Source organism: Pelodiscus sinensis, chromosome 4 (assembly GCF_052426305.1).
Source record: "Pelodiscus sinensis isolate ZL-2025 chromosome 4, ASM5242630v1, whole genome shotgun sequence".
NCBI lineage: Eukaryota > Metazoa > Chordata > Testudines > Trionychidae > Pelodiscus > Pelodiscus sinensis.
This window is the reverse complement of record NC_143055.1, coordinates 133,286,566-133,300,956: the sequence shown is the minus strand read 5'-3', so window position 1 is coordinate 133,300,956 and position 14,391 is coordinate 133,286,566. Positions and strand designations below refer to the sequence as shown.

Here is a 14,391-nt window from a genome sequence, read left to right as displayed (position 1 = left end):
AAACCTCCCTTGCTGCACTTTCAGCCCATTGCTTCTTGTTCTATCTTCAGAGGCCAGGAAGAACAAGTTTTCTCCCTCCTCATTGTGACACTCTTTTAGATACCTGAAAACGGCTATCATGTCCCCTCTCAATCTTCTTTTTTCCAAACTAAACAATCCCAATCTTGCAGTCTTCCTTCATAGGTCATGTTTTCTAGACCTTTAATCATTCTTGTTGCTCTTCTCTGGACCTTCTCCAATTTTGTCCACAACTTTCTTGAAATGTGGTGCCCAGAACTGGACACAATACTCCAAGTGAGGCCTAATCAGTGCAGAGTAGAGTAGAATGACGACTTCTCGTGTCTTGCTCACAACACACCTGTTAATGCATCCTAGAATCATGTTTGCTTTTTTTGCAACAGCATCACACTGTTGAGTCATGTTAGCTTGTGGTCCACTATAACCCCTAGATCCCTTTCTGCCGTACTCCTTCCTAGACAGTCGCTTCCCATTCTGTATGTGTGAAACTGATTGTTCCTTCCTAAGTGAAGCATTTTGCATTTGTCTTTATTAAACTTCATCCTGTTTACCTCAGACCACTTCTCCAATGTGTCCAGATCATTTTGAATTATGACCCTGTCCTCCAAAACAGTTGCAACCCCTCCCAGCTTGGTATCATCTGCAAACTTAATAAGCGTACTTTCTATGCCAATATCTAAATCGTTGATGAAGATATTGAACAGAGCCGGTCCCAAAACAGACCCCTGCGGAACCCCACTTGTTATGCCTTTCCAGCAGGATTGTGAACCATTGATAACTACTCTCTGAGAATGGTTATCCAGCCAGTTATGCACCCACCTTATAGTAGCCCCATCTATGTTGTATTTGTAAATGAATGGTCACTTATCACACTGGAGAGAGGAAATTCAATGCACCGATAAAAGATCCGGGAAAAGGTGTGAACGGTGAGGCAGTAAAGTTAGTAGATCACACTAATCTACTCCCAATCGTTAAATCCAGAGCAGACTGAGAAGAGTTACAAAGGGATCGCCCCAAACTGGGTGACTAGGAAACAAAATGGGAGATGAACATGAATGTTGATAAATGCAAAATACAGCACATTGGAGAACATTATGCCGACTATACAGACAAAATGGCACATCTAAATTAGCTGTTACCAGTCAAGAAAGATCTTGGGAGTCATTGCGGATAGAACTCGGAAAACATTTACTTAACATGCAGCAGCAATCCAAAAAGCTATCAGAATGTACGGAATCATTGACCAAGGAATAGATAAGTCAGAAAATAATACCATGTCATAATATAAATCCACCCACATCTAGAATGCTGCATACAGCTTTGGTCACTCCGTCTCAAAAGAGATCACAGAGTTAGAAGAAGTACAATGAAGGGCAATAAAAATAATTGCCAGTATGGAATATTTTCCATATGAGGAGAGGTTAAAAGGAGAGGGTGTTCAGCTTAGCTAGGAGACCACTAAAGAGGGAGAATATGAGAGGGGGCTATAAAATCATAGCATGGAGAAACCAATTAGGAAGTGTCATTAGCATGTCACCGAACTTAAGAACCAGGGCTTGCCAGATAAAAGGAACAGTCAGCAGATTTCAAACAAACCGAGGGAAGAGCCTCATCACACCACACACAGTCAGATGGTTGAATGTGTGGCTAGGGGCCAAAAGTAGAACAAGGTTAAAAAAATTAGGGAAGTTCAAGGCAAAGAGGTGCATCAATGGCCATTAGCCAAGATGGTTAGGGACTCAATTCCACGTCCTGGGTGTCCCACAGCCTATGTCTGCCAGAAGGTGGGAGTGGACAACTTGGAATGAATCACTCAGTAATTGTCCTGTTCTGTCTATTCCCTCCGAAGTATCTACTGACCCCTGTTGGATGGGAGGGCACCGGGCTTGATGGACCATTGGTCTGACCTAGTATGGCCCTTCTCACTTTGTTCTACTCCCAGGTCTGACTGGCTGTTTGGCCTCTGGCAAGTCATTTCCCTTTTCCATGACTAAGTTTCCCCTCCCATCCTTTGCTTTGTCTACTTCGGTGGCGAGGCGTCACGGCAGGAATAGTTCCAGACGATGTGTACAGCACCAAATAGTCAAGATTCAGGGCCCTACCATCACCTCCAGTGCGCTAATAACAATGGCAATGACTGGTCCACGTTGGGACCAGTATATATGTATCTGCTCTGCTTGTGTAGCAGGAATTCTGTAATCCTGGAGCAACCCGGCACCTACAGACAGCAAGTGCTGCTGCTCTCCCCCTTAAAGGCCATGTAACCTGGCTAACCACCTCCAGTGAGGTTGTAAGAGAAGTTGCTCCAAGAAGGAAGGCAGCTTCCTCCCTCTATTCCAGCCTGTCTCTTTTTGAGTGGCCATCGTCATGTAAAGTCTCTATGCTCAGGTGACCACAATACTGTGGTGACTCGCTCTGACCTGAGTAGGTCTCTCTTCCACACCTACACAGCAGGCACTCATAGTCCAGCTCACCTGGGCATTGGACACAGAAATAGTTTAAGGCCAGCTCTTCCTACCCTTACTGATGTTTAGTTTCACTTCTTTCCATCAATGGTCCCATGGACGTCAATAGGTTCACCTGTGCTGCAAAGTGTTTCTTGAGTAAGGGGAGTAGGATCTGACCCTTAACAGTGAATGGTCCTAAAGTTGTAGGTTTCCCACGGTTCTCTCTGAGCTGAAAAGTCAAGGAAAACAGGAGAATCTTGACATTTATGAATGAAGTGGGACAAAAAGGGCATATATTAGCAGTGCGTTTGTGTCTCCCTCTGGTAGCTAGACCACACATGGGCTTTTAGGGCTCGTCTTGCTGACACAGGCGGTCTGTTAGCTCAAGCAGTTAGAGGCACCGTCTGCTAGGTTCACAGCTCCAGGGATTGTTTCTTGCAGAAGACTGGAAGGGCAAGACTTAACGCTGCCAACTTGTTTTAATGTTGCAGACATGATATGAAACTGTTTCTGGTCTGTTAGTATTTGAAGGTGACCCAGGCCTGGAGGTCCTAGAAAGTCTGGGCTCAGAGCAACCCATCTCAGGAGAACAGGAAAAACAAGTCATGAAGGGCATTTAGTTGCAGCCCGAGGCTGTCTGCCAGAAGACAGATGTTACTAGGAAAATTATGAAACAAAGGACAATGCAAATGATGTACAATCTGCATCAGTAGTGAGTGCATGGGGGACAGGTCATGAAGAGATGGTATAATTTAATGTTGCGTCTTAATCCTCTATCACACTACGAGAACCAGGATATTCTGTGGAAACATTGGTTAGAAAGGAATCAGTTGCACAAAACTAAGCGCACCCTTGTAAATTATGCTCTGTTATTTATAGAAGTCTCAACAGAGATCAGTGCCCCATTGTGCTTGGTGTTGTATACGCAGGTAGCAGGAGGTGAGTTCTGTCAGAAAAAACTTGCCATCTGAGCTAACAAGAGAAAGTGGAGGAGGGGAAACAGAAGCACAAAGAGGAAAAGCAATTGAGCCATGATTTCACTCCGAGGGAAGGTCAAATTAAGAGATGCAACTCCAGCTTCATTCATTATGTAACTGAAGTTGACTTCTGTTAACTTGAGTTTCCACCTGGTCTACACAATGGGAGGCCAATGGAAGCAAATGCTCCCATCGGTTTCCCTTACTCCTCGCAAAGAGCAGGAGTATTGGCACTGATGGGGGCACCTTCTGAGTGCGATTTAACAGGTCTTAACTAGACCGGCTAAATCAAACTCTGGAAGATCAATCGTGGCCGCGTTGATCTTCAGCATAGTGAAGACATGGCCTTTCTGAAGGCAAATTAATTCTTTGCAGTTATGAAGTGGCATCCAGAGACTCCAGTCAGACTCACGTCATCTTTTGCTTGCACACAGCCAAGGCCTCAAAGAGCTCCTGCCCGAAGGGTTGGTTTGTGGATCAGAAACAAACCCGGGCAGGACTGCAAGGGAAGAGGAAGAAACCCTTTTCTACTCTGCTCAAGCCATCTTTGCTCAGTGCAAAGATACACATGGACAAAACGTGGGTGGAAGGGAGAGTACGCAGCAGTCAGTTCGGGTACGTCAGCACAGGTCAGATAGTAACTTGCTTCTGCTAGAGGCCAGCAGCCAACTCCCCTCCCAGAACAAGAGAGAAATGGGGGACCAGGAAGTTAGGCCTCTGTTGCCCTCAGTGCCAATGGCACCAACCGATGGGGGGGCACCTGATGGCAGCTGTAAGGGGCACACGGCACCCCTTATAGCTGCCATCAGACACCGCGTGCCCGGCTCCTGGCAGGCTGCAGTGGCTGCGTGGGGCAGGGCCTGCATTAACCCCCGCAGTGCCCTTCCCTCCATGGCCAAGGGGTCCTGCATGGCCAGGTACAGTCCAGCCGGGTGGCCTTGGGCTGCACACCAGCAGCAGCGCATGCACCGTCCACCCTCCCATGCACCCTAGGGGTGGGCTCGTGCATGCTCCGTGCACCTGGAGGTGAGCCTGTGCACCTGGGGGCAGGCTCATGCATGCGCCGTGTGCGCAGGGGCAGGCCCATGCACCCCAGGGGCAGGCTCATGCATGCACCGTGTGTGCGGGGGCAGGCCCATGTGCCCTGGGGGCGGGCCCGTGCATGCACCATGCACCCGGGGCAGCGTCGCCCGCCCAGGGCCCGCGGTGCCAAAATGGCTCAGGCCGGCCCTGGTTAGGAGGCACCAAGAAGACCCTGCCTCAAGTGGTTCTGGCTGCTGCAGCCACACTTGCCATTCCCATGCAGGTGTCGAAACCGGGCACGTACTCGGAGACGCACAGATGCATGGTACTGGCTTGCCTTTGTGCATCAGCTCCCTCTCCAAAGGGGAAATGCAGCTGACAGTGGGACATGCCCAGTTCTCCATGGCACCCAGTGTGCATAAAACTCATGGGGACTCTGAGTGTTACAAACACGGTTCAATGCATTCCCAGAAAGGGGTGACCCGCTGCAATTCAGGGCACGTAACATGCAAGGGAATCTAGCCACTAATTTGATTCTGTATAAGGACCTTCCCCAGGCAAGGCTGGGGTGGGCAGGCCATCTGGGAGTCTGTTGCACCCTCCAGTTCCTTGTCCTGAACAGCTGCTATCCCAGCATAGACTACAGCAGCCATGGGGCTAATCTAGCTTTCACCATCTGGTAACAATCCCCACACCCCATCCACCACCTGGAAATTGGCAGATTGCAATGGGGCTCTGGATATGCTTCTATCCACCCCGCTTCTGTCCCCTCTTCCATTGCAGTCCGGGGGAGAGCTGGTGGGGCTTATGCCTTTGCAATGCCTTATTATACAGTCGATCAGTTTCACAAATGTTAAGGAAGATCAGCTGACCGCTTAGGATGGAGTGCCGGACAGCCATCCACAGAAAAGTCTTTTCTGCTGGTGAGTGCACCTTAAGCAGGCTTCATAAAATGCCATTAGCATCTCAGAGACAAATGGATTTTTCCATCCACTCCATTGTATGGAAGTGGCGATGGATCCCTAAAGAGACTAGGGAAATTCGATTTGTTAACCCAAACAGGAAAGTTGCACAGAAATGAGCAGTTATGTTTCCTAAGAGTTGTGCGGTGACTGCGAACACCCCTCAAAATCAACAGCGAGATTTCCACTGGGCTTTGGATCAGTCAACGCTAGGAGCCGACCATCCCAAACTCAGGTGCCTAAAGTCAGAGAAACTAAAACTGAGAGGTTCTGAGCACCCACAAGTCCTCTTGACTTCAGAGGGAGTTCAGAGAGCTCTGAGAACCAGGCACTCAACTTCAGAGCTTACCTGTCGGCACTGAAATGTGAACGTTTCTCTAGGACAGGGATGGGGGAAACTTTTTTATGTCGGGGTACACTGCCCCACAGAAAAATCAATTAGGGGCCTCATACAAGAAGCAAAAAATCCCCCAAACCCTCATTGTCGTGGTCCCCAACTGAGAAGGGGAGACACTCCCCACATTCCCCTCACACTCCAGAGCCTCCAGCCCCACCATGGGTAGCAGGGGGACTGGAGCACCAGCACGGACTCCCTAGTGCTGGGGGGAGAACCCTGACTTTCCAGGGCCACATCCAGCCCACAGGCTTGAGGTTCCTCACCCCTGCCCTAGGGGGTGCTCTGCAACCACAGATGGGAGGGAAACACTACTTTAGACACTTGCTCTTTGCCCCCAGTACATAACCTATTCCACTGCGGCATAGATTTCGATCTGCTACATGGTATCTCTGTCACTTGGAGGGACCTTTTGCAGAGACGAATCCCCAGATGCCCTGCCAAGACCATTTCACATTCTCGTTGTGCTGTTTCTGGCACTTTGGAAGCCTGACATTTGCACGCGCACAGTGGCATATGTCTAACAAGCAGAGAAACTATCGGCGAGACAAAGCTCGATGGACGTTTTATGTAATTCGTGATGCTGAAAATGGACCCTTTGAAGAAGTCGCCTACTTGTGGAGCTCAAGGGGGAATAGTATAAAGAGACTCAGTCTTGGGTCTTCATTTCAAAGGAGCCATGGGGAATCATTCTTACCGTTTTTCTTTCATAGCCGAGTCATCTAATTCTCTCTTCCTTCACGGACAGGGATGCCAGTCAATAAGTGACTCAGGCAGCTGTACTTTGACACCAGGACATCAATTACATCATGGTTGCTTATTGACCACCTCCATTCTAACTCTCATCTGGAAATGTTTTAAGTGCATGCCTTATGACGCACATATTTTTGTTTGGTGACCAAACGCATCATACATTCCCGGGGCATGCCACATGGGCACCCCAAATCTCCTCTCATGCAAGATGTAGGCTAAATGTGGCTTGAGTAGCCCACAAAACTGAGGGGAAAGGTCAGAACCTTATGTGGTGGTGCTGATGGGGGTTTCCAGTAGACCAAGGAAAGTATGTTATTCAAAACTATGTTAAATTGAACTCAAATCCTCTGCAAGCATAGAGCCCAAGACAGTCTTGGAGTAGACGGAATCCAAGTAGAATGTATCACGCTAACTAAAGCTATTCTAAAGCATCAGGGGGTAGCCGAGTTAGTCTGTACAGGATAAACTAAAAAAACAACAAATGGTCTGGTAGCATTTTACAGACTAAGAAAACATATAGATGGTATCATGAGCTTTCGTGGGTATGGCCCACTTCTTCAGATGACCTGTAAAAGGCCTACTACTGTGGTCTGGTCAAGAGAGTGCCTCTATTTTTGGTCTAGGACGTGAAATCAAACGCAAAATCCTCCCCCACCCAGAAAAAGAGGAAAAGGCTCAGCTTCTCAGCCTGTACTTACAACTCAACAATGTTGCCAAGGGGGGGGGGAAAATCCTTTCCTAGTTACAACTACCGTGGCCAGATTCTGCCACTCAAACACTTGAGGCCTTGTCCACACTAGGAAATTATTTCAAAATTACTAAATTTGACTTAACTTCCGATTTAACAAAATCCAAATCGCGTGTCCACACAAGGGGGAAGCCTTGAAACGAGTCTGAGACAGGCTCCATTAAGGTGGATGCATTACCTCAATTTAGAGCCCCAGGAAGCACCGGGGAGTAATTAGTTTGAATGACTCTGGGGAGTCGTTATTTCAAAATAGCAGGACCGGAGTGTCCCCAGTCCCGCTATTTTGAAATAACTATTTTGGAATTAGCAATACTCCTGATGAAAAGGAGTATAGATTTTGAATTCGTTGGCCCGTTATTTCGAAATAACGTGCTTGGTAGTGTGGACGCTCCACTTGTAAATTCAACCGGGGGGGAGGGGTTATTTCAAAATAAAGTCTTAGTGTAAACCAGCTTGGCATCTTATTTGGAACAGATTCCCCACGAGAGTAGATTGGTGTAGTTGTATTTAAATCAACAATGCTCCATTGATTTACAACAGCTGAGGCGCTCTACCTTTAAGACCCCCTGTCGAGTTTGCAGTAACTCAGAATAAGGACAGCAGGACCTTGCATTACATTTGCATTTTTGTTAATCATAAAATTTCCTTAGCAGAAAAACTGGCAGAAAAGAGACAAGGGGCAAACCGACAGACTCACTTTTGCAGAGTGAAATAGTGATAGAGATGCAGCCGTGTTAGTCTGGTCTAGCTGAAACAAAAGACAGAACTATGTAGCACTTTAAAGACTAATAAAGTGGTTTGATGAGGAAGAGGGTCTGGCCCACGAAAGCTCATCACCTAATAAACCATCTTGTTAGTCTTTAAAGTGCTACATAGTCCTGTTTTTTGCAGAGTGAGAACTTCTTCCTAGAGACTCTTACGCTTTCCTCAGACAGACAGTCGCTTGAATATAAAGACAAGCTCTCTGGAGAGTTGAAGAGACCTGCAATTTGAAAGCAGGAGAGAGAGGTGTATTACTTTTAACAGAGAAAATGCCAGGTAAATAGTATTTCCATAACAAAGCAAAGCAATTGAGAAACATTTTTTTAAGTCAAGAAAGTGTGAATCTTTAAAGAAGAGGTACAAAGAATATATCTAAATAGAAACCCAGCACTCAGCTAGTAACAAGATTGCAGCAGAACACAAACTACCATACAAGATAAAGGCATAGAAAAAAACATACCTCTTGAATGATAGTTACACAGACAGAGGGGACTGAGAAGGGACATGATAGCAGCTTTCAAATACCTAAAAGGGTGTCACAAGGAGGAGGGAGAAAAGTTGTTCTCCATGACCTCTGAGGATAGGACAAGAAGCAGTGGGCTTAAACTGCAGCAAGGGAGGTTTAGGATGGATATTAGGAAACACTTCTTGCCTGTCAAGGTGGTTAAGCACTGGAATAAATTGCCTAGGGAGGTTGTGGAGTCTCCATCACTGGGGATATTTAAGAGCAGGTTAGACAGACATCTCTCAGGGATGATCTGGATGGTGCTTGGTCCTGCCATGAGGGCAGGAGACTGGACTTGATGCCCTCTCGATGTCCCTTCCAGTTCTAGTGTTCTGTGGTTCTGACACAGACATGTATTGTGCTGAGATACACACGGGTGTTTGGGAGCTGTGCAGGTTTTGCAGAAAACCTCCCAAGACAGATTAAGGCTTTTCAGCCATACAGGAGACACCCAGATTTGGGAAGAGCATCTTGAAACACTGAGCATCACTGTGGCCCCAACAGCGAGTAACTCCCATTAAAGAAGCAGAGGCCGGTCTAGTTCTTGCTGGGTTCAGAGAATGAGAATGAGCAAATCTTTCACTTGTTTCCAAAGCACGCTATAGAGCAGTGTTTCCCAAACTATGGGCCGCGGCCCGGGGAAAAAGATATCAGGCCTCAGCATGGCTGCCGGGGTGTTCCAAGCTCCCAGAGTGTCCGTGTGGCACTGGGTCCCCCAAGCCCTCGGCTGGGCTGGGCAGAGTCTGCAGCCAGATGTTCCTGGCTTCCGGAAGAGGCATAGCTACGGTTACCAGGTGAGTTAAAAAAAAATAAAGAACTCTTGATCTCAGCTGGGGGGCGGGGGAACCAGCCGGCGGAAGCAGGGCTGGCCAGGTAGGGGGCTGGCCGGGGGAGATCGGGAAGAGAAGGAGGAGGGGAGAACTGGCAGATGGAATATTGGCTCTGCCATTTTGATCCAGATGTCTCCCCTGCCCCGGAGAGCACAGGGGAGCTGGGAGGCGTGGGCCGTGTTCAGAGGGTGTGGGGGAGGCTTCGTGATCCACACTGATGGAGGAGTGGGGGGGAGAGCCGCATGCGGCTCGCGAACTGCGGGTTGGCCACGGCTAGACTCTAGATCATCCCTGAGAGATGTCTCTCTCACCTGCTCTTAAATATCTCCAGTGATGGAGATTCCACAACCTCCCTGGGCAATTTATTCTGGTGCTTAATAAATTCAGTTCAATTGCAATCAATTGCAGTCAATTTCACGAGCTGAGGTTCTATCTTAAAGATCAGCGTTTCACACAAGAATCTCTGGATGGAGTACAGAGAACCCATGTGAGACTGAACCAGAAGGAACCTTAAAGTGCTGCTTTTACAGGCGTTGCAGGTAAGCTCCCACCAGGAGTTTTGGTTTCATGGGAGTGCAGAAAAAGTTCTGAAAACTATTTTAAGATTTTCCAGGAGGCATCAATGAATCTGAAGCATCCAAGCTCACCTTGAAATCCTAGCAAAGGATTATTCAGACTAGTACATTAACTAATTGACTGCCGTTAGTGAAGATAATTAAAGAAGTGATCAAAAAGAGTCGCATCTCATCCCTGGAAACAACAGAGATTCGCTGACAACCTACAGTTTTAGGCAGCCTTCATTTTACTTCGACAATGCAGTGGCAGAAGTACATTTGACAAAATAAGGCTCAAGAGAGAGCACACATGAAAGAAACAGAGGTTTTAGGGTTAAAGTATCGTACTGGGACTCAGAAAACTGGGGGCGGGGGGGGGGGTCAAGACTCAGTTCTGCCACAGGCTCAGTTGGTAACCTTGGTCAAGTCATTTCAACTCTGCACTTCAACTCCCCATCTGTGAAAAGGGGATAATACAAGACAATGTTCCTGAAACACACGGAAAGAAGATAAAAATCCACTAATGACAGGGGGACTATAAATACACAGAGGCAGATAGTCAAGGGCCAGGTGGAAGTCACCATAATCAGCTGGTGAAAATTACCATAATTCTATTGACGTCAATGACGTTATGCCAATTTACTTCACCTGAGCCCGTCCGAGGTTGTTTCGGTCACGTCTGTTATCTCCCTTGTCGGCAAAGAAATGAGGTCTTAGAAAATGATTCTGAAATGCCACGCAGGGTGTTGTTGAAAATGGTTATGAGTTAGATCAACCTTTTGTACTGTCCCTCTCTTCTGAGATGCCTCAGAAATGTCAATTAGCGTCTGGTAAGTGTCAGGAGGGACCCGTAAAGCGGCCAAAATGAAAAACAATCCCTCACCTAGGAAAATGATGCAAGTCAAAGGGTGCCAGATATTATCTCAAAGCTGACCTACACAAAATGTGCACTGTAGTTGCCAACACAGGCTGCACACTGATCCCAGGACTGAGAACTACATGCTTGATAAATACAGACTGGAAATGTCATATTGCTGGCCTTTGGAGAGCCTAGAAAATGAATACAGCAAAATGACAAAAGCAACTTCATTCTTCCTTCAGTGAAAAAACAGCATTCAAGAGAAAGGGTGAAGTTCCTTTGTATTTCAAACTCTCAAGCCTATTTGTGTGTCCCCCTCTCAAACGCACCCCATCCACACCCTACAGTTAAGGCTGTTCATGTATATTCTGTAGTAGCCAATCATAGAAGATTAAAGAAATCGCCAATTAAGGCAATGTTTCATTCCAGACTAGCTAACGGTGAGGGCACTAGGCTCCTAAGTGGTCAGGAGATGGAGTCAGATCCCACCCAGGATGCCAGAATTTGGCCTGGCTTTAAAACTGCCTTCTTATAACCTTAACTCTGCCCACCTCATGTGTACAATAGGGTATGGTCTTCAACTCCACAATCAGAGACTAGTTATCAAATACAAGTACTGTATATTTTTCTACAATATATTTCTATGGTATATTTTACGCTATATTTTGTATATTGGTGTATATTTTATTGTATATTGTAAAGTATATTTTTTTTACAAACTGCTGCTAAAACTCCCTTCTCCCCTTATTCCCCGCCTCCCTACACACATGCACTCTGCATGGCTAGCAGGAGACTCCTGGGAACAGCATGGCTGCAGGAGGGAGCAAGGGCAGCTGAACATACATTGCCAGTTGTAAGTACTCACTTCTGCTAATCAGCTGAGCTAGTGCCACCATCCAGACACCCCTGTGCCATGGTACCTGTCGAGGGGTGCAGCCCCTCGGTCAGGATCTCCCTCATTTTGGGCCCAGCGGCTCAGTCTTTAGAGTCCCCCCTTCTAGGGTAACTACGGCCTTCTGGCACAATCTTTAGAATCCCCCCCCCTTGGGGTAAATATGGCCTTGCGGCCTAGTCCTTAGGCCTGCAGGTCCTCCTTGGCTCTGGGGCACCACAGGGGGTGAGACTAGGGGGACCCGGGCCCTCCCATTCCACCGGATCCTAGCCCAGGGCCCTATTGGCAGTGACTCGGTCCACTGCCTGCTCAGCGAGGGGTTCCTCCCCTCAATGCGCTGAGCACTTGGGGTACTATTACTCCCTGCCCTGGGCTGCTTCCTACCTCCCCGCCGTTCCCCTGCAGTTGTACCTTTCCACTGTCTCCAGGGCTGGGGTTGTAGCGTTTGCTCCAGCTTTGTGGACTCCTCTGGGTCCGGAGCTGGCCTTGCTGGTCCTTCCCCCTCCGCTATCAGCCCCAAGTGAGCCAGCTCTGGGCCTTTTATCCTGCAGTTCACCAGTGAGCATGCCCTGCAAGTCCATAGGGGAGGGACCCTCTCCGCCAGCTGGGCCCTGCCCACAAGTTGATTTATAGTGCGGGGCGGGGCCGCCTCATCATGGTACCCTTGCCCTACTCTGTTCGCTGCCCCCTTCCGAGCTTTTCTAAACACTCACTCAATTCAAGCACAGTTCAATCAAATTCCTTCTTGGGACCCCATATCCTGGGGCTTTCTTTGCACAGTGGCTAGCTAGGTCCCAGCCAGTTTAATGACTTCCACCTGATTAATCCACAATAACACAAAACCAAACTCCCACAGCCCTTGGAACAAGCCATATCATTACAATCACTAGCCATACACCCCTATACCTTTGGGGATCTCTCCTCTATGTCTGGTCACCGTTGTAGGTGCTGAGCACTTCAGAAAAATCAGGCATTCCCTGTTAAAAAAGAGCCGGTTGGGACCAACTTTGGTGTCAGGATAAGGAATGGAGACTCGATCTCTCTCTCTCTCTTTTTTAAAGCTATCTACCCTCTAAGATGAGTTCAGGGGAAAACAGCTTAATGCAGTTGGATTTTATCCCATTAAAACATCTGGCAGATCCGGTCAGTGTTGTTTTCCAAGTCTCTGCAGCCTGTTTACATCTGAAGAGAGCGTCTACTGAATATTTTAAAACTAGGAGATACTTTTCGCAGAACGATGACCGGTTGAGCCTCTCTAGTCCAGAACTCTCTGGTCTGGCAACATCCGTGTCCAGCATGATTGTAGTTAGCTGGATGTCCACTTATCATGGGAGTGGCCAAGTTTCCCACGGTCCCATGAAGTTTGTTTCTAGCCACCAGTCCTGGCTCTCAGAGTTCAGGGTTGATATTTAGCTGTAATTTACCCCGCAATGTCTTCTAAGAGCCCAGCAAGCAGTGGAAGTGTTGGCAATGCTGCTAGACAATATCGACCTCCCATAGTCCAGAAAATTCTCTGGTTCAGAACCAGTCAGGTCCTGTGGATGCCAGACTAGAGAGGTTCAACCTGTAGTATGTGAAACAAATACAGGTTTGTAATTGAGTTTGTTCTAAAATCTTATAGTAATGTATTGACTGGAATTGTGCCTGTTATCCAACGCGACAAAACGTGTGCGGTGCTCAACCCGATTGGCTTTCCTTAGACCACTCCAATGCAAAGGATATAGGAAGCAACTGGACCTTCCATGCTGGGGACTCCATTCCCCTCCTGCAAGCCCCAGCCCACGAGGTTGGGGACGGCCTATCGAGGTGTGTTTGGAAAGAACTGAGCACCAGCTGTCCCAAATGGGAGCAATCATGAGGCTGTGAAATTAGGCCTGGATCCTCACAAGTATTTAGGTGCCTAAATATCTCCTGAGCTTCTGGTCCCCATCCCAGGTAATCGGTTCCAGTCTGGTCTAGTGGCCAAAGCATTGGATCCCCAGCTCTGCCATTGACCTAGTAGGTGATTTTGGAGATGTCATGGACTCCCACGTACCACACTTCCCCTATCTCTAACACAGAGGAAAGGCTGCAGATCTCCTTTGTAAAGCACGGGGCACATACTGATGAAAACTGCTAGGGATTACTCCAGGCAGTCATTTCAGGACTTCAGTGTAATGTTCACAGGTAAATAGCCTTACTAATTACAAAGTTGTAATAAACCACTTTCCTGGCCAATCTCCCAGGACACTGCCTTGGGTTTCTGGATGACTGCCTCCTAGTTTGTCTGGTGAAATATTCCACAGTATCCCATTTGCTAGTGGCTTGCTCAGAATCAAGCTGTAATATGCTGAAATTCAATACCCGGCAGACACTGCCTTAATAAACTTTCTTTAAACAAGTAATCATGTTTTACAAGGCCCCTGAGCAAACCTCTTATTTTCTCTGGACTGGGGAAGCTTCCGCTAGATTTAGGGAAGTGTTTTGCCTCCCGTTCATGAAAACACACCAAGGTTCTGATTTGCACAGGGGTCTACACGGTTTTGATGCTCCGATCCCCATGAAAACCCCAGTCCAAAATGGTGGCTGATTGACTCTCCTCTGCTGTGAAATGTTCTGTGTTGTCGTAGTAATTCTACAAGAATTTGGGTTGTTCAGAAACAAACATTTCAGGACAAAATTTGCCTC

At 47.5% G+C, this 14,391-nt stretch overlaps 1 long non-coding RNA gene across 1 annotated transcript in view; it reads right to left on the bottom strand.

Annotated features, from left to right (window-relative positions):
- Positions 1-12,767, bottom strand: part of LOC149524588 (uncharacterized) — a 124,628-nt gene extending 111,861 nt beyond the window's left edge. The window contains exon 1 of the long non-coding RNA XR_016349539.1: positions 12,631-12,767. This is a non-coding gene — a long non-coding RNA (uncharacterized LOC149524588). The remainder of the gene's footprint in view (positions 1-12,630) is intronic.
- Positions 12,768-14,391: the final 1,624 nt, after the last annotated feature.